We start from the raw sequence: 24,999 nt of genomic DNA on the forward strand, positions 1-24,999 counted from the left end.
ACTCCATTTTTTTTTCAATGTGGATAATAGGACCTAACTTCTCTGGAGCAATTTGGAGGGGGCAATTTGGAGGGGGCAATTTGGAGGGGGAAATTTAGAGAGTAATTTCATTCCTTCACAAAAGAACTTTTTAGATCTACCTGAATTTTGCAGATGGTGACCACAACATGCTGAAGTGATACACCTAAAGGGTGACATTAAAGTGGGGAAAATGGGGCAAAAATCACCTGCCCATTGCACTGCCCTTTAGACCAGAAGAGAGACATGATTGAGGGTCAGTCTTCTATCAAAAACACTGTGCACTGAAAAAATTGAGTTGTCATGCTGAAAATCTCCAAAGCTGTCTTTTGAACAAAGGCTAAAAATCTGCCATGTTATAAAGTCCCTTTTATAACAAGTAGCCAAAATTTAGAGGTTGCTTGTGCTCGTTTTTATTTTATGAGATTGTGTAACAATGAGGAATTTAAAAACTGAACTTAATTAATATTTATTGCTGGCATTAGTATTACAATTACCTCACAAGGGCATAGACCAGGGCAGGGAGAAGCCAGGAAGCCTTATAGTGCCCAACATCAAAACTTAGTTGTGCTTGTGCCCAGGATCTTGCCATGACCTATGGTACATCTGCTTCTCAGTAGGAAAAGGGAGGAAAATACCTCTGCCATTTCTGAAAGTACTGTGGCTAGGAAAATCAGACACACTTTATTTCCATCTCTATTAAGCTGTGTTGACAAACCAGACTATTAGCCATATTTGAAGAGGATTAGTAATTAACTAGGTAGCCTAATTATCAGAACTCCTTTTTCCTCCCAGAAGAAAACAATTATAAGTCTATTTCCACGTATTATTTAAAATAAAAATACTTCACAATGACAGATTTTATTGCTTGGCCAATGGTTTGCAAATGAATCACAGAATACAATGCACTGCTGTTTGAAGTTGCATTTGGTGGCTTTTAATAAAATCCCACTGTTTATGCATCAGATGGAGCATAATCTATTTCCTTTTTCCTGTGCAAAGCGTCACTTTAATGCCAGTCTGCTGAGACTGGCAGAGACTGACACACACAGTTGCATCATTAGAGCAAAGGTGCCAAAAGGGCTGTTTGGCTCTTTCAGAACTCCCGCTCTTCAATCCCTTTTGTGCCAGCAGGCAATATTTATTAAATACTCGGAGAACCAATTCAGCCCATTTAAATAACACTGGCAGCATAAACTTGCATGTGATTAGCAGAGAGAGCTGCTGGTGTGGGAACAGGATGGGTGCAGGAGTCCTTGAGGCTGATTCCCAAACTTACTGTGGGTCCATGGCACTTCTTCAGCCCTGCCTGCATGAATGGGCACAGGCAGATCCGAGCTCGTGTTCCTTTGTGTGGTGTGGATGAAAGCCAGCTCTGGTTCAGAACCTTTGGAGATTTCCTGCCTGGCTATGAGGCTGAAGGGCAGAGCTGCTCACTTTACTGTGAGCTGCTCATTTTAGCTGTGGGGGCTCTGGGGTTCTCCTACAAGTCTCTGCTCAGGTACTGGATAGCACCTTTCCTACCATGGTGCAGAGATTATGTTCCTGTCCCTCCTGTGGTGAAGCTGATGGTACTTTTTACCTCCTGGAGTTCTGGCTGCCATGCAGTGCTTTTGTATTGATGGGCAGAATCATGCTGGGAATATTTCTCATGGGCTCAGAAGAGAAATGGGTGTTGCTTCATGTCCTTTAAAACTGTTGCTTTTCACCTTTAAGGATGAGCATGCATCTTGGTGCTGCTCTTGAGGGCACCATTAATCAGGTCTGAGTGAATGCTCATCAGTTTAGTAGATTTATGTGTATTTATTGTCATTGTAACATTTCATGTGCAGTTACATCCATTACATGGAGTCTGTACAAACCTAGGCAGATGCAGATTCAAGGCTTGTCAGGTGTATTTTTTCTCTGCTGAGTCAGGGGCAGATTTTACACAGCCAAGTCAGAGAGTCTAGGCCAGTTTTATAAATTCAGATATATTTAATATTGATAGTGTTTGGAATAACAGGTGAGGGCACAAACTGAGCTAAGAATATGTTTCTGGTCAGCATTGAGCAACTACACAGCAAGAGGAGTTTTACAGTCTAAACAGGTATGTAGAGGTGAAGGTTTGTTTGGGAAAATGCTCAGAATTACAAAGTGATGTGTGCACGATAGCACAGCAGATTGGATACAGATCTTGGCTTGAACCCGTAACTCCTGCTTTCTGGGACTGTTCCCTTGTTCCTCTCCAGCTCTCCCTGCCAATACACAGATATTATCCATACATGGACACACAAATGCCACAGCAGACTGTGAAGCCAGATCTTCAGCTCATTAAAATATCAATGCTTTTTCATTATGCCAATAGGATGATGCTGATTTACCATATATGAGAACTTGATACCATGTTTAAGTTTTCTAATGTTTTTAAGATTCAGAACTCAAGACTTCCAAAATTTCCTTCCTAATTTGGGCATTAAATCTATATGTGGGCTGAGAAGTGTATGACCTGATTTTTGATGAGTGATTCCAGTGTAAGCAGTGGTTGTCTGAATCCTTCACAGCTCAAATCACTCACATCACTGTCTACATATGAATGTAGGTGCTTAACTTCAGGCACCTAATTTTAAAAATTTATCTCAAGTATTGCTTTTGGGTGCTGGAGATCTCAGTGTCTCATTGTCATTGTTCAGTTCAGCCATCTATCCTTCTGGATCTTCTTTGTCATGGTGTGTGTAACTCTTGCATTAGTTTGGTCTTGTGTAAACACATAACCTTTGCAAAATTCTGCTTAGTCTTTCCATAGGTTCAGAATAAGAATGGATTAGTTTCTACTTGTGGAAACTGTTGCTAACTTAAATGGTACAGGGAAAATCACCTATAAGAGTAAATTGGCAAAAATGCCCCCATTGGGTTAAACATAATGTCCTCAGGTTTGTTCTAATTAAGTGGGGTTTTTCTAAAGTGGGTGTATTTCTCAGGGGGCTTACTTTCACCTTGGGTGCCAACATCCTTTAATTCTCAGCAGTGCTTTGAAACGACCTCACAAGGTTATACAAGAAGTTTTTCCAAGGTGATCTGGAGACTGGAGAACATGTCAGGCTGGTATTTCACTTACATCTAGATGTACTGTGTGACATATTAACGCTGCAGACACATCTGCTATTCCTAAGGGGCTGGGGAAACTTCAGTCTCAGGCAGAGGCAATATGTGGGGATGACAGAGCAGACAAAGAATCACTGCGTGTTACTGCAGCAGGTGAGAGATGGACGCAGGGGAATTGAGCAGGGCTTAGTATGATTCTGCTTGCCGTGCAAAGTAACATAAAGCATGTGGCAGTGTTTTGTGACTTAGAAATAAGGCACAAATAGTGATTCACTAAATACATATTCTGAATATAAAGCAGGGACTCTTTATGGTTTAACTTCTGTCACTCTCCCAATAGCTTCAAACCTGGTTCACAGTGACTATACCTCTATAAGTACTTCCATAATTCTACTGAGCTTAATCTAATCCACAAGACCAAAAGGGTAATTAAAAATATGAAGAGTTCCTAGACAAGTCATAGTTTTATCTAGAAGTTCTGAAATGCTAAATCCACATAATCTGTAATATTCCATGGAGTTTTCAATTTGCTTAGTTTTAAAACTCCTAAACAGTTGTTACATGCAGCTGACAGATATGGCAAGGTTTTGGATGCCCATCTTTTATAGTCATGGAGGTATTTAGTGTAACCTGCATTATTTTTTAAATAAAAAACTTGTTTCTCCTTTTTGAAAATCTTTTCAGGGTTTTCAGTTCAGTTTGAAAAGTAAGTTATCTGGGGTGTAGACTAATCTTTCTGTCCTCTGTGTCATGGTTTCAGGTACCCTTAATAACCAATATAATTACAGTCTTTGCCCCCTTGTTCTCCTCTTGATCTTATGTAAAACTCTTATTTTGTACCTTATGATTGCAATTTGATTTGACTTGTTACTTAGTTTATGCTGATAATTTTCTTCCAGCTGTGTTCTGTCTTCATTTTTATTTTGTTTCAAAGCTGCCTAGAGTTGAATTTAAAAAAAGAGCAGTTAAGAACAGCAAGGTAGTGCTTTATCACCTTATCACATACAGCAAACAGAGTTGTTCATTCCAGCAGTTTTGGTGGCCACTGATTTGGCATTTCTGTATTTGGAAACCATTTCTTGCTAACACATGAACTCTGGTGTGTCTGCAAAACCAGCTGCCTGAAATAGCAGATTGCTCTGAGCAGTCCTGTGGTGATGACCTCCTGATACTTTGCCCATACCAGAGCTCTGCAAAATCAGGCCAAGCTGCAGCTTTAAATGAACTGAAGATTGGTGGTTGATAGGCTGGGGCAGCACCTGTTGTTGGAGGTGAGCGCAAGGCTTTTTGTCCCTGTTCCCTGGACACCAAAAAGAGCACCAGAAGCAAATCTGCAGAGCTGTAATGCTGGGTCTCTGACCTAGTTCTGTCTTCATCTCTTTCCCTTCCAACAGCTTGGGAATTATGGCTTTGTCTTGACCCAGACACTCATTCTTTTGATGCTATTTTCCTTAAACTGCATAGAAGCCCCAAGTTATAGGAGAAAACTTTTTAAAGCTCCTCAAAACTCAAGAACATAAAAATTGCTGCTATTTTCAGTGTAATGAGGCTGTAAATCTTTTGGTTTTTTGAAATCTCCTCTCTCATATTTAAATTCAGCTGAGCTACAGTAGCACAGCATTGCAGCTTTGACAGTTTGCTTTTGAGGTTCACCCACCCCTGGAAATGTTCTTACAGGAGCAGCCCAAACCATGACTGTGTCAGCAGGGCTTCATGGGAGGAAACACCTTCTTTGGGTGCTGTCACATCTGCTGTGACTCGCTGTACCAGAAACCCCTTCTATGCTGGGGTTCTCCAGGGGCATTATTCTTTCTTCAGAGGTGAAAGCCTCAAAGGCTTCATTCTTCAGGTCCAGGGCCTGTTTTCTGTTTGCTAGTGCACATGACATAGCACATGAGGTAATTCTGCTGCCTCAATAAATGAGGCAACATTGGCAGGGCTGCAGCTGTGCTGCTTCTTCATGGACCTTATGTGCACTTAATGATGGATTCATTTTTATTTTTGGTATGTGCTAACCTGGCTGTATTTGAATAAACAGAAGAAAGAATAAGAACATAACAATAAAGAGATGTTGCTCTGTTTGGAGCATTTGTGGGGATATGGCCTGTATAATGTCATGGTATATTAGCTATGAGACACTGGCAAAATATGGATGGTTTCTCAGTTATGCAAAGTATAAAAATTTTGGTAGAAAAGGAAGGAAGGCGAAGGTGGCTGGTTTTAAGATCATCTGTCTGAAGGCAACAGGGTAACATTTAATTTCCTAAATTATATTGAGACACCTTCCCGAAAAAAAGTCAAAGAATGGGTAATTTTCACATTTCATTTAAATTATAGAAAGACCTTGCAAATTAATTTATTGGTAGCCAAGTAAAGTTTAATTACACCATGAAAAGAGAAGGTGGCATCTTTCTCAGTACAGCTCCTCTGTGGGCAACTTTCAGAAAGAGGTTCAGAACATCATTAAATTATAGACTCTAGAGACTGAATTGGCTCTGTGACCATTTATAATCCAATTAAGAGGAAATAAATAGACAAACACACAAACAAATCCCAAGACCCATCTGAATTGTCAACACAGACAAAAAATGCATTAAAGTTTAACTCTCCTAATTTTTTCTTTAATGAAAAGGCTGCACTAAAGTAAATGCCACAAAATTGCTGCTTTTAGCAAACTGTAGGTATTACCATATTTAGGATTTGTAACTTTGTTCTGAAACCCCGGATAGTCCCCAATATAATTCCAATCAACTCCCTGTTATTGTCCTTCTGGGTTTTGGTTTTTTTTTGCAGAACACAAAAAAGAAAATGAAAAACATTGAAACATTTCATCATATGCAGCAGGATTTAAAGCTGCTTTGGAGAAATTGCACCTCATTATCTGGAAATACAGCTACCCAGACTGAAAACAGCCCAAGATGATAGAATGCAGCAACTTGTCTATTTAGAAACACAGGAAACTCATTTCCCTAGTGTTCTGTTCTCCATTGGTTCCTCACTGAATACAGAATGAACTTAAAGATTTCTGCCTTATGTTCAAAAGCCTACTGAGGATTTGCCTTTTTTTTTTCCTCTTAGCTGTAATAGGGACTCACTATATTAGGTAGCTTGCAAAGTCATGTGTGGACAGCCCAAACCATGGCACCACTAAGGAAACAAAACAAGAGGACTAGATTGAGTGATAATTTTTGGGCAAATTCACAAAAGAGCTGGGAATGGAGCCAAATCTGTGACATTCGCACTAGTTTCATAGCAGCCAAATCACACTGGCTGACAGAGCTACTCAAGTAAGCACATCTTTCTCTACAAGCATCATTTTTTATAAGAATTTCTGTCACAATAATGAAGTTTCTAATCTCAGGACGTGAAACGGGATACTCTTTTATGCCACCTGCAAAATTTTAGCAAGCAATTAGAATATCAGCCCAGAGAGATCTGTCAGACACATTTGCTCCTTTGATTAAGTTTTCCAACAACATCACATCTTTCCAAATCTCAAAACCAAGAAGCAGAAGAAAAAAGAAGAAAAGATGCAGGGGAAATCATTATTTCCTTAAAGATCATCCAGCATCTGGACAGCACAGGGCTGAAGGTAATATGCACAACCAGGTTGCTAAAAGAGAACATTTAGTATTGTTAAATATTAGTTCTTGTTCCTACAATGTCCCATTTGGTCATCTTGAAAGTCTTTCTCATTCCATCTTCTCCATACTGAAACTTCAGCCTGCAAAGACTGCTGTGCACCTCCTGATTTTACACTTGGTTTTTGCTGGATGATTCCACAGCTGCCCCTGCATGCCCATGTAGGCTGGTGGCTGCTCAGAGCCCTCCTTTTGCACAAAGGTTCCCAGCTAAATGGGCTCACACACAAACTTATTTTGCAACTGTGCTTCCAGAAGACCTGGGAGATCAGCTCTTAGATGCCACAGATTCGAACATCAAAGCTTTACTGACCAGGCACTGAGTGTACTTCCCCTGTGCTGGGGACTGCACACTCAAATCTTGAGATGCAGCCTTCACCATTGATGTAGGGCCTACCTCTATCTTAGTGAGTATAGAAAAGCATAAATATTTGTCTTCTGTAAGTTCCATTAAGGAGGTAAAAGCTTACCTTAATTATGAATGAAGTGCAGCATCTGCACAACTAGGCAGAGTTACTTTTAAAGGAGTATACATTTAAATGTGTCTTTCTTTGAAATGTCAAGCTCATTGCTACTTATCTTTTTTAATTAAGCAGCTACCTGTGTTGGCTATGTGTGTTGATGAGCTAGTACTTCAAAAGAACTGTGATGATAATCCATATTATGAATAAAAACCACATTTGACTGAGACAAAGCTTGAATCACATGAATATGTAACTGTATTGTAACAGATCTGCAAAGAGGTTTGGAGGATTGTAGACAGAAGATGAAGTAATTAATTAAGGAATTACATCCACAAGGTGAAAAGTCCCTAAAGATAAGTATGCTAAGAGCTGTTTTAAGGAAAGGACCTTGGGTTTCTGCACCTGAATAATTTTATGCAAATCTTCAGTGGCAGTGTTTGTGTGTGTGTGGCTGTATTTTCCCTCTCACAAAAGTGCTTTCAGTTCTAGAGTCCCAAACCCTTTGTAGCCTCATGCACATGAGTGGACCAGCAGTCAATGTGCCTAAAGGTCACAGAAGAGGACCTTCCAGGTGGGGAAGATCAGGGTGAATGTTTGCTCAGAAAAAAGAAAACTCATTTCTTTCTTTGGCTCTGCTTAAAGACCCCTGTAAGTCACTAAAGCACTACACATAGAAAATCTAACCCAAGGTCACAGAGAATACCAGACTGTGGCTTTCTAGAGTTGTGAAATAACCAGTTACCATATTTTAATGTCAGTTTGGCACAGGTTGCTCTCATTCTGTGTAATGCTTTCCATTCTTCAGCTGTGAGAAAAAGAGATTTAAAAATGTAGGTGTCCTCTCTTCCTGGATGTTATTTTGAAATATGCTGTTTTTACTTTAACATGATTAAATGCTTGGCTTAAGGTACCTGAAATATCTTGTAATCTGCACACACAGAGAGATGGTAATCTCATGTAATACATATAGAAATGTTCTCATTATTGTTTTTATCTGTTTTTAATGTCTTCCATTGTGTTACTAGGAAAGATCCAAATTTTTACTAACAGCTTGTGTGCTTATTGTATTTATTTTTTAAATGTGTGGGTTTGTTTATTTATTTTGATTTTTAGGTGAAAAAAAAATTCTTTTAATATATGATCTGCCTACTATATTCAATGTATCTTTCCACTCTTTTTTCACAGTAAATAACACCTTTTAGCCACCAATTAGAATAATCCACCATACTCCTCTATTTTAAATTACATTAATAGTGACTGTGGCTTGTTTCAGACAATAAGCACGTTGACAAGATGATTTTTAGATAATTTGTTTGTCATTTGTAAAGCAAACAGGTAAAAAATAAATAAAAATAAAAAAGTAAACAGAATCAATTTCCTGTTTTCCTTTCAGGAATTTCTGGTGAGCTGAAATATTTTATGTTTCTTGTGTATTTCAGTGAGGGCTTCTGCTTGTTTGGGAAACAGGTTTCTCCTGATTCTGAGGTGGAAGAAGTAAGATAAGAGGGACAGTGTATTTTGCTTAAATGAAAGAACAATCGTAACCAAGCATTGCAATACTAGAAAGCAGGGGAAATAATATGCATTCTTAAAATTAGATCTTTTGAAGACTGGGGACATTAAAATATTTGTCTGTCTTGAGCACTGCTTTTGTCAGATGTGTATGGAACAGTGTTGCTATTGAAAGTTTTTTATGTTTGGATGTTTTCTGAACTAGGAAGTATTGCTGGGTAATGTGTCCCAGACCAGGGACATTCCCCATCAGGGAAACTCTGCTGTGGTGTATCCTCAGTAATCCTGTACCTGTGACCAAACCCAAGCTAAATGGTGCTATTAGCAGAAAATTACTCTTGATTATGATCCTTGTTTTCACACATTTTTAATGGAAGTTCCTGCCATTATCCAGGATACTTTTTTCACCTGGAATAATAAAACTCCAGGAGTGGGCTGTGAATGCGTCATCTCCCTGTATTGAAACCTGCCAAGTTCCCTGCAGATCTTCTCTCCAAGTGTACCTAATTCCTTCACTAAGTTCTGGCACTTTTACCACTCATAAGGGTAAAAAAATCCACTCTTCAATCTCATCAATGCAGCTTAGATAGCAAAAGTTGAATATTCAAATTGACAGCCACAGTCTGGAATTTTAAGCTGTTTTACAAAAAAAATGCATAGGTACCAAGCTACTCAAGCAGGTCTTCTTCAACAATCCAAGTAGCCACCGCTGTAAAATGGGAGCATGAATTCCTGCAGACAAGTGGCTCAGGCATGTTTTGTGCACCAGTGCCCATCCTAACTATGTCTGCTCTGAACACAAAACTGAGCTGTGCTACTTCCTAACACTAATTGTAAATGGAGCTATTACAGAGCCAGGGAAGTCATTATGAGAGCTCTTTGTCTAAGTCATCTGGCAGCCTGTAAAACCTGGTGTTTATGATGGTATTAGAAGGCTCTAAGAGCTGTATATCATGCCTGTTGCTCTGGAAAGGCACCTGCTGACTTTTCATATGCCAGCTTGTAAATAGAAGTATGCAGACAACTTGGCTACAAAATCTCCCTTTTATGTTTAATGAAACCCATTTGAACTTTGGTCTGTGACCCTGAAAATAATACTTAAAGAATTCTTTTGAGGGTGTACAGAAGAAAAATAAAACCTTTTCTCAATGCATAACTGGTCTGAGGACAGAATTTTTGGGAAATACTCTTGGAAAGGTCATTCTGTATTTATATGCAAACTACCTTTTGATGCTTTGACACCCAAAAACCCTGCTGAACAGAAACACTTCTGCAAGTGTGCATCTAGTGAGAACAGGTGATGCAGAAAGCCAAGATCTGCATTCCCTGGCATGCCACCACTGGTGGTTGTTCCAGCCACCTGGAACATTCTTGCCTTGTGGCTCTAAGGTAAATTAGTGCAAGGGCTACAGCCTGGCTGCTCTGTACCCCCAGCCCTGCCTGTTCCTCTCTGGCACAAAGAAAGGTTGGCTTGATCTTTGCTCTCTGTAAGTGTGCTCTGGTCTTCTCCCTGCTCTTCTGGGGTCATGGCAGGATTCAGATGCAAGAGAGCCAACACTTTCCATTCAGCAGAAGTTTTTTAGGAAATGTGGTAAGTGTCCTTGCTCCTGCATTTCATGCAGAGGTGCTTGAGGACACGCATAAATATCTGCAAGGAGTGTTTGTGGCATGCATAAAGCTCTGTCCCTGGCTTTCATGCTCACTCATCCTTAACCCCTCTAGAATTAAGAGATATACATAATAAATGATTCATTATGAGATTGTCTCTTGGGATTTTTTGAATCTTCTCAAAGCACAGACTATGTCAATCATATGCAAAGTCTCAAATGGAATTATTTCTCATAATCAACCACTCTTAAGTTTGTATCTCATTTTGACTGAGTCATTTTAAAAAGAGATCTGATTATCTGTGCCTGTTTTTCAAATTGAAAGAAAGAAATAATGTATTTTTTAATCCATATTCAGGACTCAGAGATATCAGCTGAACAGCCTCTGGAGTCTCAGGATTTCCAATAAACTTTCATCAACAGAAAATCAATCACCTCAGGGAAAGATACATGCATCCCAGTGGCTGTATGCAAACACAGAAGTGGTAGTGTGTTAAATTAGATGCTTTATCAACTGGCACAGTAAGAATGGTGCTAATCTACATAGTTCATTGCAACAATAGATGTGACACAGCAAAGTGCACTGTTACGTTTAATAAATAATATTTTTGAACGTACAACATATTACCAGATCACCTTTGAGAAAAGTAAGTAAAAAGAAAAAAATATCAAACTTTAAAGTCTAATAATGGAAAAGACATCCAGTAATTATCAAGGTTCGTAGAATCTGAACTGAAAGTTTTAATTTAAATTCTAATATGTATGTGGGGACCCTATTGTTGAAAAATTAATGAAAAGTAGACCAAAAGGATTTTCTAAAACAACATGAGGGACAAGTATGCAGCCTGGAGTCTCTGCAGAATGAAAACATTTTTTTTCTGAAAAACTCAGATATTCTTTTAGTTTAATATATATTTCTGTTCAACTTAAAACCTTTATCATGATTCAAAAGACTGATAGTGATTTGGCAGGATTTTGAACCAAATGTGTTGAAGACTTTATTCCTATGTAAAACTTTAGTTATTCTGTGAAAGTTTAAAGAGCACTGTTTACAGCCAGGTCCTACACCCATCAAGACCTTCATTCACAAAAAAAGCACAATGAAGACACTTGTAATTTTATGTCTTCCTGGTGCCAGAACCCATAAAAATGATACTTTTTTTTTTTTTTTTTTTTTTTAAATAAGCCATAGGAGTTAAGTTCTCTTCGTGCCCACTCTCCCTGTGGTAAAGCAATGCTGAAAAATTCCTGTTTGTGTTATCAAAAAATAAAATAGAAAATCAAAATGAGCATGGGAAAGGCCACCAAAAAGAACTCAGTTCAAAACACGTTCAAAACATGTTTCCTTGGAAATTTATGTGTGCATGAAAACAAAGCATCGGAATGACAATGCATGTGGGCCATTAAATTTCAGTGAAGTAATGGTGTTCTAGGTAGAATTATACCTCATTTTTCAGTAGTTCATTTAAGCCTTGGCACTTTAAATAATTAAATCACGAAATAAAGGAACTGAGGTAGGTATGATTTTTTACCAATATTTGAAAAATAATGATTTCTTTTATATTGCATGAGTATGTCAGTGAGCAATGAGCTAAGCACAGCTCAGCCCACTCTCAGTGCAGACTCAGTTCATACATGCAATGAGAGCAGCACTGAGCTCTGAATCCTTTCAGCAGATGTGGCCTGGAGCCAAGATCCTGGGCAATGCAGGTGCAACTGGAGTATCTGATAATGATTTGGCCCCATGTATGCAAATTGCCAGAATCTGATATTGGCAAGAGGAGAGGAAAGGTCCCACCTGCATTTTGTGTGCCACAAGTGCGGCTCAGTCTCTCTTGACTCACAGTAGCAAGAGCAGCACCATTATAAACCCTGCCAAGACCTTTGTAAACCTTCATGCTCTGCTGCAGGGAGTGTGCAATGCACAGGTTGCTGCCACTTCCCTTTGGAATAAGCACCTCTGATTCTATTCCAGCCAAGGCAGAATGCAAAAGGGTGGGAGGTGGGAGAGTGCAGCAGGGCCTTACATCCCAAAGTCTTGTATCTGGATATGAGTTCTGAAGTCATGGAATGACCAGCTTCCATTTCCAGACACATAAGACTACTTCCAGAACACAGAAATTTTAGGGATTAGTTTCAGGGATTTTAGGATTCCTTTGAAAGGACAGTGTATAACCAACTGCAGGTGTTAGATGATGGGTGGAGCATGAAGCATTAATGAAGTGGAATGATATTAAAAAGACACTGTCTGTATAACTGTTCACTAAAGGTCAGACAGTGTGGGGAAGCCTTTAATTTATGGATCATATGGAGGTGATTCACAAGAGTGAAGTGAGACAGGTCCTTACACGTCCTTCTTCTCGAATGATAGAGAAGGGCATCCCAGAACCTGGTCACTTTTCCACTTTCTCCAGAAGCACTTGCAGGGTATAGAGAAAGAGAGAGACTCATTTCAAAGAAAGTAATGTATTTCCCAGAGCCTGGTAAGCTCCACATCATTGTCCATAGAGACCATTCCCTCAGACATAAATGTTAACTTGTGTTCTGGTTATGTTATTATTATTAATCTTGAAACTCTGGTCTCATCTCTGGTAGATGATTATGTTTTTGACCTGTGATTCACCTATTCACTTCTAGTTTTCTGTGTGATAAGGATGTTGAACAGTTGCCAAATTTCATACCAGAGGTGTCTGAACAGAAGTGGTAGACTAAATAATCTCTGCTAACCACATTTCTATAAAGACTTTTAAAGCACATTAGGATCTTTTGGGATAAAAAGTAATTGTAAACTGCAGTTATGATTGTCATCCAGCACTTAGGTGTTATTGGAACAGAATGAAGAAAAAAGAAAAGCTATATAATGATTACTGACATGAATATGTGATGTGTTAACCTTTGCTAGCTAGCACAGTTTCTTCCTCAAGTGTGAAGGTACAGAAATAATATCTGACTTGAGATTTAGAAGACTTCATTTTCATCCTGTAGACGTACTAGCTTGTATTTCTTATTTACATTTATTGTTAATAAGGGCCCAGAAGCACAGCAAGTGAGAAAGTAGTATCCCACAACATATTCTGGAGTTTCAAAGAGTTTTTTTTTCTCAATTACAATGAAAATCTCAGTTAGACTAGAAATGCTAATCTATTTTATTTTGGAATGCTTGACAATTTTATTTTAATAATGCTGAAGAAGAGTATTATATTGAATCAAATGTCTGAAGAATATTATATAAAGAATATGAAACCTTATAAATTAAGGGGAATAACAAAATTGATAAATTAAAAAAAATTTACTAATGTCTTCCAACTTTTCAAAACACAAGGTTTTAATATGACATAATCAAAGCAAAAGGTGAAACAAGATTGAATTTTATACTTTCTCTCTCAAGGTGAGTATGAAAACTGGCACCTTTTTATTTTAATTCAACATTTCTGAATGTAAAACAGCTATTGACCATGTATGAATTCTTAAGACAAAATCATAAAAAGTCTTTGCTTGGTTCCCTCACTCGAAGTAACAGTGGATGACTGCCTGCAAAGCATTTCTGGTGGCAGGTCTTAATTGCAGTAGAGGAGACAGCTCTCCATTAAATTCCTGCAGGCTTTGGGCCAGGATCAGAAGCTCTGCTTGGCTTAGATGCAGGTCTAAAGGGATGCAGTAATTAAGCTGTTTTTTATCCTTAGGTCTTATACAGAGTTACTGCTAAGCAAAGCAAGAGTGTGGAGTTACAGTTGGTGTGGTGTTGTACACAACTCTGCACTAAGGAAGAAAAAGGAAATGTTTGTGTGGCTTTGTCTGGTCATGTGTTTGGAAAGCACAAGTACCAACAGAGTGCTATTAGCAGAATGAGAGTATGGAATAATGAGTAAGAGCACAGATACATTTTCTTGTCAGTAAATCCAGCCTTAAGCTGGGTACTCCAAACTACCTCCTTGAATAGATATTTTTATGAGCAATGAGAGAGGGAGCTTACTTAGAAATGTGCTTCCTAAGCTGTTTGCCTCCCAAAGCTATTTTGAAAGCTTAATGTCTTTGAACATAGATTGAAGTGCTTCATTCATATTTGTGGCATTAATAAACTTCTCACAGAGGGTGATTGTGGAATGGCACATGTACAAACCAATAACAACTTCCTGACTTGTGCAGCCCTCTCTTTAGCCCTAATTCCCTCAGCTCAGGGCTGACACAGGGCCACTGGCAATATTGTCTTGTGGTTTATCATGCCATCCTTCTGCCAGTCTCAAGACAGACTAGCATCAAACAGCTGCCAGCAGCAGCTGTGGACATTCAGCACCTTTGAAAATTAGCTGCAGGGTATCTTAGGTCTGGTATTCCAAAAGTGGTGAATCATAAATTAAAAGCTGCAGTTGCAAACACAACTCTAGTTCTTGAAATTTTCATAAGAATTACTAGAATTAAAGTCTTACAGAGGATAAAAATAAGTGAGAAAAATCAAAAGACTTGCAGTACCCACTTGAAAAGGAGAATCTACATGAATGATACTCACTCTGTTTCAAGTAACATCTTAAAAGCAATGTTGATAATTTTGAAATAATAAAATGATTAGTAAATCATCTATTAAAGTGAAGCCACACTGCAAGGCCAACAGTTAGTGTCGTACTACACTAAACAGCAAAATGAACAAATTTGTTGGTTAAAACAATGAACAGTTGGTTGATAAACCTGCTGGGGACTTGGCAAGAGAAGCTGAACATCAGTAGACGTTAAATTGGGATGAAAATACCTGAAAAAAAAGAAAACCAAAATGCAGAAAACTAAGAGCTGAAATGCCTCATTTACCCTATTTCATTTTAGTTTCTTACCTGAGATCTTCCATGCTTATCATATTTTACAGCTAACATATGTCATTCTGCTCAATAACACAGTTTAAACAAAGAGTGAAACATAGCCCCCTTTCTAAATTTATATTGGTTCTTAATTTGGTGTCAGATATCACAAACAGTATTGCTAGAATCATATTACATGACACAAACCATGCCACACAAGTTGTAAAACAACATGTCCAGGTCTAGGGAACCCTCTTTCCTCTAATCAGGCTTGATAAATAGGAAGTCCTTCAGCTGCTGGTGTCAGTGAGATAATATCAAAAACAGTTCATGTCACAGAGATGTCTGAAAAATCTCTGACTCTTCTGCTAAAGACTTCATGGATGGAGCCACATTTGTGGTTCACTTTGGGCTGGATTTGGGGTTAATCTACCCATTCTCCATGCCTAGAAAACTTTCAAATCATGAGCAAGTCTGAGAGTATTCAAAGTGGATTTCTTTTGGATGAAACTAAGCCAGGACACGTGCTCCAGTCATGCTTCAGATGCAATGAGCTCAGTGCATGGGGCCAGACCAGAAGTAATTTGAAGCTCTCTAAAGTGAAGCTCATGCAGATACCAGTTCCTAAGCACCAGCTGTTCATGTCTAAAAATCTCCTCTTGCTGGCCTTGCTTCTCTGCGTGGTGAGCAGACAGTTTGTCCATCTGCATTGCTGCCTGGACACTGCCCATGGGCCAGGCTGCCTACAATTCCTGTTCTCTGGCCGCAGCATCAAACCCCTTCTGAGACTTGTTTGCTTCTAAGGGTTCTGCAGAGGATAAAATGAGTGTACGACAGCAGGCAAGGCAAGCTGGAGCCCAAAATGGGGGTAGACTTGAGAATGAGCATCTTTGATCTGGCTCCTTGTGGTCCTGCACTGAGTTTTTAGGACCCACATGTCCACTGGAGCTGCAGCAAGAGAGTAACAGTGATCACTGGTTGGCTGGTGCATATCCCAAAACATGTAAAAAACATAATATGGCGTTCAGAATGTGTTTCTTACAGGATGCACAATAACATAGACTTTGGGAAGGGAGGAATTTTTGGAATGAAAAAATTTTGGTTGAAATGGGCCTTCCAGAATGATCACCTTTTTCTGTCTTCTTCTCAGAAAAAGAATTTTCCATTGACTCATGAAGTTTTATTGTACCAAAAAGGCTAGAGAAATCTATTTGCTTTTAACAAAAACTTTAATGTATTTGTCAAAGCTTACCGTTGCTAATAAATATCCATATGGCATCTTAAAAAATCCATATGGTATTCCTATATCAGAATCAGCATGTGTAATCCACAGAAAGCATCCATCCACTCCTTAAAAATGCATCAAGTTCTCCATAAAAAACCCAAATAATATACAGATAATATAATTGGCTGTGTGGTCCTATGGAATGAGATATTGGTGAGTTCTCCTCTCTGGGTTCTGTCTGAAGGCAGAGGAAGGTGCTTCTCTGACACAGCTTCACACTCCATACTCTGGGGTTAGGAGTGTGCAAAGCCTCCACAGGTACAGGTACCTGGCCAGTGTAGATGATGATTGTGGCCACTATGTGATGGATGACTCAGTGCAGCTGCTGAACTGCCTTGAATATGCCCTACTCATTTTGTGATTCCTGCTAGCAAAGAGATTTTTCTAGAGGTCTTTCTTATATGCTGTTATTGCATCTTTTTCAGATCTACTGTATCTTTGAGCCATTGCTGAGCAGTGAGGTTGTGTGGGCTTGATGAGAAAAATGCCTTTTAAAAATGGACTGTGGGACTATTTGTGTTCTTACAGCCCATGCAGCAGCAGTGCATATTTAAAACACAGTGGTGGTCTCTTCCTGGCACCTGTGAATTCTGAGGAATGTGAATTACTGATCTGCTTTGGTAATTTTGTTTCTTTTTGAAAATTAATTCTTAGTTTCCTTGTTTTTTTTTTCTTTTGCAACATGGTTGCATTAACAGATTGTACTCCCTTCTTAGAAGCCCATTAGTACTGATATTTTCATGTTTATTCTCATATCTCACTTGACTGTCAAAAAAAGTAGTATTTAGCAATACACTTCATTTAGTGCAATGTATGAAACTAGTACTATCTCAGAATACATTATGCCTCTCATGGATGATACAAAATTTAGAAAGGAATCAACCACTAGAAATAAGTGAATGAAAGGGAGGAAAAAAAAGTGAAGAGAGAAAAGCCATGGACACCCAGAAGCCAAATTGATGCAAATTTCTCTAAGCTTTATTGGAAAAAAAAGGGAAAAAATCAGTTTTCATAAATAATACTCCTTCTTCTGCCATGTTGATATTGTTCAGAGGAGTGTTTATATGATTATTTGACTGGTTACTGGTGTCTTTCATTGCTTTGGAAAGGAAAGTTTGTACACACACTGAAGAAGAAGAAGAAGATAAAAACCAGCAGCCTTACAGGAATATGAAGGCCTCTGCTCGTACTCCCTCAGTACAAGGAAAATGTAAGCAAATGTATGAAAAAAATGTCCAGTGTTTGCAGACTTTTTCTCCATTTCCCATAGAATTAGAGAAGAGTGGGTTAAGAAAGATCTAAAAGGGTCAGACTGAAATTTGCAGGCAAAAACATTTGGTGGACCATTCAAAAGGAAGCTAAAAATAAGGGAAAAGATTAAAAACAAAACTACTCACTAATTATTTGGAAAAAATTAAATGTTCCTCACAGTTGTGAGTGTTCTCTGTGCTTTGTGCTTTTCCCCCATGACAGGATGCCCCAGAGCCCTGATCACTGCAAATCAGTCTTACACCAGTGCTTGCCCCTTTCTTCTTTTGCAGAGGGATGTAGATCTGTAAAGTAAGAAGCACCCAAGTGGACAACCTATTTAATTGTGTTTAATTGACTTAGTTATTCCAAGACAGTACAGTGCTGTATTTTCTGATACAGGACATGCAGAAATTCCTTTCACTTTCAGCCATTATAAAATTAAATATTCATTTTTTGCTTTGTGACATCGTAACAGAAAATGACATGATACTAATACTATTCTACATTGAGTATGCGCAAACAGGTAAAGCAAGATGTAAATCCTCTTTAACCTAAAAAGGTCTTTTTCAAATTTCTTACAAGGAATTTCTACTCATGACATTTTTTTTTCTCAGAACACTGATAGCAAAACTATCACATGATATATATATGTTTGATATTGTTTTGTTTTGGAATTCACAATGAGTGGGACTCTCAAAAACAACCTGGGATGATCTCACTCAAATCTTACTGGCATTGCATGTCTGCAAGGACATGACACTTTGGAAAAAATCCACCTCAGAATCACTTAAGCTGCCACATGACAGTAAATCTAATTTCAAGGAGCATTGTCGAGAAACAGAACACCACAGCCACATGACATAAAGCCCTGAAGCTGTACAATGTCCCCCTGTCAGTCCAAGTTGTTAAAAAATACTAAAGGAGAACCTTTTGTTTTAGCAGGATTTAGGTCAGAAAGGCATAATTTGTTTGTTTATAGCTGGGATAAAGCTGAAATGCAGCTCAAGATGTAAGCTACACGTTGCTGGGGCTGATGTTGGTGGTTCTGTATGGCAGTAGGAACGTCAGAGTCCTTGCATTTAGTGCTATGAGAATAAGGGCTCACAGCTGGGTGGGCATATGCTGTAGGGGTCTGTAAGGGCAATGGAGAGCTTTACCTTTCTGCAGCAAGAACAAAGAGAACAAAAGCATCTTGTATCCAAAGGGGTGTAACAGGTTCAGCTATTATTTTGCCTATCAAAAAAAAAAAGGAGTTCTTGGGAGCTTTGTGGTAGCATGACATGGGTGAAGGAGTGCCTTTTTCCTGATTTTATTTTGGGTCAAAACAGAAGAATAATGTTGTGACTCCAGTGCTGTGTTACTGTAGATACTCAATGCATCTTTAGAATTTAATCTACTTTACTGACTACAAAAAGATCACCTAATGCAGTAGAATCATGCCAACTATCAAACAATAATCTGAGCAGTCAGTGAGCTGGAGTATGATCTGCTCTGTTTGTCAAATTTGTGGAGTTAGGGCACTTTCTTGCTTTCCCTCTGCCTAGATCCATTGTAATAAATTTGGATTGCGTGTCAATTATTGCAATTTATGACTACCCATCTCTCCATTCTGAATATGTATGTGATTTTAATTTAAGGCTTCTTTGCTGTACAATATTTATTATCAGTTCCCTATTTTAGCCAGCATTGAGATAACTGCTATTTTACACTCTTCTAATGTCTTCTCTTTTCAAGGTCATCAGTTTTGCGACATCGCTGAAAATGAAGTAGGACGTATGGTTCAGTTTAATCAAATTTCATGCTCTGTTGCCTCCTTCTTATGGCCTCTGTGCTAATTGATCAAGTTTTCAATTAAAGTCCTCCATCTTTGTTTTAATTCTTTGTTAAGGTTTTTATTCCATTACATGGTTTCATGAGATCTAACTTGGTACAAGTACAAACTGTCTCTGCTTTTCCAACTGTCTAGTTTCAATAATTTAGCTATATAGTTATAATTTAGCTATATGGTTCATCTCATTTCCCCTTTCTTTTTATTAAAACCCTCAGTGGATTAGCTTCATCTGTTGGATTTAGACTTAAAACCCAAAAATTTGATTAATTTGTCAAGACAAGATTAGTTTACTTCATGAATTGTCATGGCAAAAAAATCTCTCTGTATCCCAGCAGTTTCAGCCATCTTGCTTAGCCACAGTTAAGCAAATTACTGCTCCTAAAGAAATATTGAAATGACTCTCGCTGATAAATGGGGCCATGTCAGGCATGGGCAGAAAATTCTGCCTTATAGAGAGGTTTTCTTAACAAGCAGTGATTCTGTTTTCATTCCTTTATTGTTTTTGTATGGATCAAGAAAAAGTTAATATGGTAAATGTATATTGCTACACGAGGTTGTTTACTCATTCTCTAGTTCATAACACCACGTTTCATCCCCTGAGTAATACTATATCAAGAGTTTTTTGAAATCCACTAACATGTTCATTTTTAAAAATCAAATAATCTTTTGATTCAAATGTTTTTTCAAAGGCCAAAGAAAATGTGATGGCACAACCCATATAACTACAAATTTTCTTTTTTTTTAAGGGAGGCTTTCTTCAATTAAGGACAGTTCATTTCCACCTGTGGATTTCTAACTTCAATTCTGATGCTTTCAACTCTGATGAAAATATAGACCAGATCATTCTCTGAATAAAACTGTGATAACTGTCAGCAGTCATAAAAGGTTTATGGTTTACACTCTTTGTGGTATGAAAAAAATCTCACTTTATGATAATCTTCAAATAAAGTGTGAAAGCCTATAAAACATTTTACATGCTTCTCTTTAAGATGCAAAATCAGGTTTGCTTTCAATGTCAGCTATCTGAATGTTAAAACAGAGCTAATGTGTTGATGAGACTGACTGTAGCAGACCAATTCCACAGTCACGGTGCTCTTACATTTTTGTATGCTGTTTTAGTATAAAGTCCTGTTTAGTAACGCTTCCTCTCACATGGTGTTGAAGAGATGTGCTGTGATTTAAGCCCAGCCAGCAACTGAGAACCATGCAACCACTTCCTCACTCATAGGGTCAGGAGAGAACTGGAAGAACAAAAGTGAAAAAACCCATGGGTTGGGATAAAGACAGCTTCAGAGCAAAAGCTGTGCTGGAGCAAATCAAAGCAAGGGATTCATTCTCACTTCCCCTGGGCAGGCAGGCAGGCAGGCAGGCATGCGTGCAGCCATTCCCAGGAAAGCGGGGCTCCATCCCGTGTAGCAGTGACTTGCAAACAAATGCTCCAAACGACCCCCTCTCTGCCTTCCCCCAGCTTTCCACCGTGATCATGGTGCCATATGGAGTGGAATATCCCTTGGGTCAGCTGGGATCAGCTGTCCTGGCTGTGTGCCTCTTGTGCAGCCCCAGCCCACTCTCTGGTGAGGCGGTACAAGCAGCAGAAGAGGCCTTCACTCTGTGCAGCAGCAGTAGCAATGACATCTCTGCATTATCAGAACTGTTTTCAACACAAATCCAAAGCTCACCCCGTAGCAGTTACTGTGGAGAAAATTAACCCTACCCCAGCCAAAACCAGCACAGCATGCTGCAACCTTCTGTACTTTGGAAATCTTGTCCTTTCATGTTGACTATTGAGGCAGTCACCCGGAGAAAAGCTGATATGTTGGGAGGATTTGAGTCTTGGGAATCAGGTAGAATGAGGTGACATCCTGCTTCTACTGCAGGGGTTGCCAAAACTTCTGCTGATTTCAACATAGTCAATATTCCATCCTTCCACCCAAGAGGAAATCATTCACAGATGTTGGTATCATCTATGGTATCAAATTCTGTTCGGGATCCATTGGGCTTCTTTGGGCAAGTCCACTGACCACAATAAATAACAGAAGTATCTGTATCAGCAAAAATAGTTCTATTTGTGGAGGGCCTCTTCAGACAACTGAGGCATTTTTAAGGGGTGGTAAGATTCATCTAGCCTGTAGCTGGCTTTCAACAGTAGTCAAGTACTTAATGGTTGAAAAATCACAATAACAGGGCAAGTATACATCGATGCCTCTCTGACATATTCTCCCTGCTTCCAGCAATCCTTGGATATAAACATTGTTTTTGGATTTACCTTCCTTGGTGGAATAATTTTCATGAATTGACCCCGTTGCTGTTTGAACTGGTAAGAATAAACATTATTTAGAGTAATCTTGGGCAAGAAATTTCTCAGTTTAATTGTGCTGCTTATAAAAATGCCTTCTTTTGTTTGTTTCTTTTCAGCCTGTCATCTGATAATGTCATTTTTTCCCCTATTTCTTGAGCTGTGAAAAATCAAATAATTTCCTAATGATCTTCTCGATGTTATTGACATTTCTATTAATTTGTGTCACATCTACCCTTGGTTCTCTCTTTTCTCTGCAAAAGAGTCTTAATCTAGTTATTTCTACTTTGGACATTATTCTTGTCTATGTGACAAGAATATAAGGTATTATCTGAATGTTTTCTCACCCTTGTACAGCTTTTCTGACCAGAAAGTCAGAACTGCAGGCAATGTTCAAGTATGGGCACACCATGGGTTTATAAAAAGAAATAATTACATTTACAGCTTGATTCTCTATTTGTTTCCTGGTATTTCCAAGCATCCCCTTGTGTTTTTCTTGGGCCAAGTGATGTTTTTATGGAATCAGCTGCTGTGACTGGGAGCTCTCATTCTGGATGAAGGGCAGATAGTTCAGAGCCTGTCCTTGCACATATCAGGTTAAATTGTGTCTCCTGGTGCATCACTGCATATTTACTGACACGGCATTTTGGCTTTCATGTTTTTCTCCACTACGGTGCCATACTTCTGTGTGCTTTTACAGCATTCTTTCCTTTCCACTCTTCTGAATAATTGAACATTAACAAATTTATCCTCTCGCTCTTCCCCCCTTTTCTTTTTTGAGTATTTTTGAAAATATTTATTAAAAGCCCTTTAAGAGGAAGCTTGTTGAAAGCTTTTTGAAAGTCCTTTCACTACGTGGTGAAATGCCTTTGAAAAGGCTTTGTACCCTCTATGAACAATTCCTACAAGTGGAATTACCTCAAATAGGCAAATGCTTTTGCCTGAATGTCTCCGCCCTTCACTTCTTCTCCTCAGAACAACAGGTCAATAATGGCTCTCTTTTGCAAGTTATTTTAGGGTTTTGGGGAGTAAAGATCATACACATGCTGGCCATTAGTATTTTCTAATCTAGCTATTTCAGTAATGACTTAAGTGGTGAATGCTTGAAGGGAGCCATAGGAAGAGCACAAGCTGTTTTTTAATTGCATCTGGCAGCCATAATAATTAATAATCGTAAAGCAAACATTGTCTACATTTGAAATATGCAACTACTACAGTGAGAGAAGATTATAATGTTTCTTTGCTTTGAAAATCCCTCAAAGCCATTATGTTCTTTAATAAGCATATTCTGAAGTGTATTTTCTTATGCAAGTGGGCAATTCGAGAACTGCAGAGATGAATACACTGCATAATATATTTAAATCAAGATTAAAATAAATTCAAAGACAATTGAAATTATTATTAAACTTAATAAAGCAAATCCCTGTATCCTTCCCGTGGTTATTCAACACTGCTTAGCTTGCAAGAAGAAGAGTAAAATAGTCCATTCCCCTTACTAACAAATAAAGATGGCAGCAATAAACCTCTTTTATTGAATGTTTGATTATTTTAAGAAAACCTGCTTGTTTTTTAAAATGTATGTTCTGTTCTCTCTCGACATGGTGAGCCACAACACATAATAAATTTTAAACCAATTTTGTCTGTGAATGCACAAAATCGATTTAAATAGCATTTACTTGCATTGGATTGTTTCAAGAGGACAGTAGCTCAGCAAGTAGGAAACTTTGTGAGCCTCCACTTGGTGTCTGCTGAATGCTAGGTCAAACTGAGCTGAAACTGGTCTGGTTTTCTCATCCCAGCCTGAGTAAAATAGAACATTCAGCTATTTCAGAGGCAGATTTGGAACAAGTCTGATGTGTGAGCTGTAACCTGGAGGGTGCTCCCCAGCACCCCTTCTGTATCAGGTGTAGTAGGGACAGCGTGGGTTGTTTTCAGCTCTACCGTATTTCTTCACCCAGTCACATGTGAGTTGGAAAGGGCTCTGTGAGAGCCTTCCATAAACACAAACAAAGCTCTCGAGTTTTCTTTGGCAACCATTAGCATCAATATCACCTCTTCTGCAGACAGAGCTTGGACAAACTCTTATTTTTTTCTTAGTTTCACCTTTAGCTCTGCTATCACTCTGCATTCTGTGTATTCTATATCATGTAGGCACTGTTCTCTGATCATGATAAATCCAACATGCACAGATGAATTTACCTTTGGCTAGAAAACTATAATTTATTTATTCCTTCCCCTTTTCATTGTGCAGGCTTCTCTTACCCCTGAGATTCCTACCTCCCTTGCAAAAGAATAACAGAGAGATAATGATTAACCTCTCAGTGCCCTTGTGATCTTTAAGGGTTTGATTAACCATGGCCAGAGTGCAGAGCCTGCAAGTCTCAGATGACACAGAATGCAGGGTCATAACAGCAAGCACCAATCACACCTTTGAATGACTTTGAATGACTTTGGATGTGGACAGGAAACCCCGTTGCATTTAAGGTTAATACTCTCATTTAGCCTAATAAACACATTTGACATTAGCTACCCTATGTTATCTATTTATGGTGACTCTTTTAAGCTAATTTGCCACTAGTAAACCAGCAGAAGAAACCAGGCTCCTTCTTAACAGCTGAAGAATACACTTGTAATCTCTATTTCAGTGGCTGCTGAAATTTCAGTAGCCACATAGCTATGTCTTCTTCAATCCAGCTGGCTTCTGCTAAGCTGATGGTTTCTATATTAAAAAACAAAATTTACTATTCTTAAATTTAGGTTTTATTGAATTTGATCATTCTATTTTTAAAGCTGCACTTCAGTTAATGGTCCAAACAGATCAATATTTATAACCGGAGTTGCGCAAATGAAATACATTAATAAGTAAAATATATACACTTGTACTTTCACATAAAACTTAATTAATCTGATGTGATTTGTAGACTTTTTAATTGGAATTATCAGCTAAGGAAAATAAAGTCTTTTTCTCTCATTGAAAGCAAGGAGAAATTCTGGTTATTTCCAAAGAATAGATACCAGATTCTGATTTAGTAGTGCTTTATCATAAGTTAATTAAGCTCAATTTCTTCAAGCAGTGCCTTCAATTTAATGAAAGACCAGCACCATGCCTTTAGGAATTGGTGTCAGTAAAACTGGTCCTTCTGGTAAGGGTTGTCAAAGAGTCAGTTGAAGGTGTAGTAACTTCCTCTCAAAAGTGAGATATTGTGCTGTGTGTGAGAAAATA

General features: G+C 38.5%; 1 long non-coding RNA gene across 15 annotated transcripts in view; it reads left to right on the plus strand.

Moving 5' to 3' along the window:
• Positions 1–24,999, plus strand: part of LOC113459698 (uncharacterized) — a 201,238-nt gene that overhangs the window by 29,396 nt on the left and 146,843 nt on the right. For 2 of the 15 annotated variants that reach the window (XR_012579186.1, XR_003381187.2), the window contains exon 2: positions 21,712–21,797. The exons of the other annotated variants lie outside the window; for them this stretch is intronic. This is a non-coding gene — a long non-coding RNA (uncharacterized LOC113459698). The remainder of the gene's footprint in view (positions 1–21,711; positions 21,798–24,999) is intronic. 15 annotated transcript variants of the gene reach the window in all.

This window comes from Zonotrichia albicollis, chromosome 2 (genome assembly GCF_047830755.1).
Source record: "Zonotrichia albicollis isolate bZonAlb1 chromosome 2, bZonAlb1.hap1, whole genome shotgun sequence".
Classification (NCBI taxonomy): Eukaryota; Metazoa; Chordata; class Aves; order Passeriformes; family Passerellidae; genus Zonotrichia; species Zonotrichia albicollis.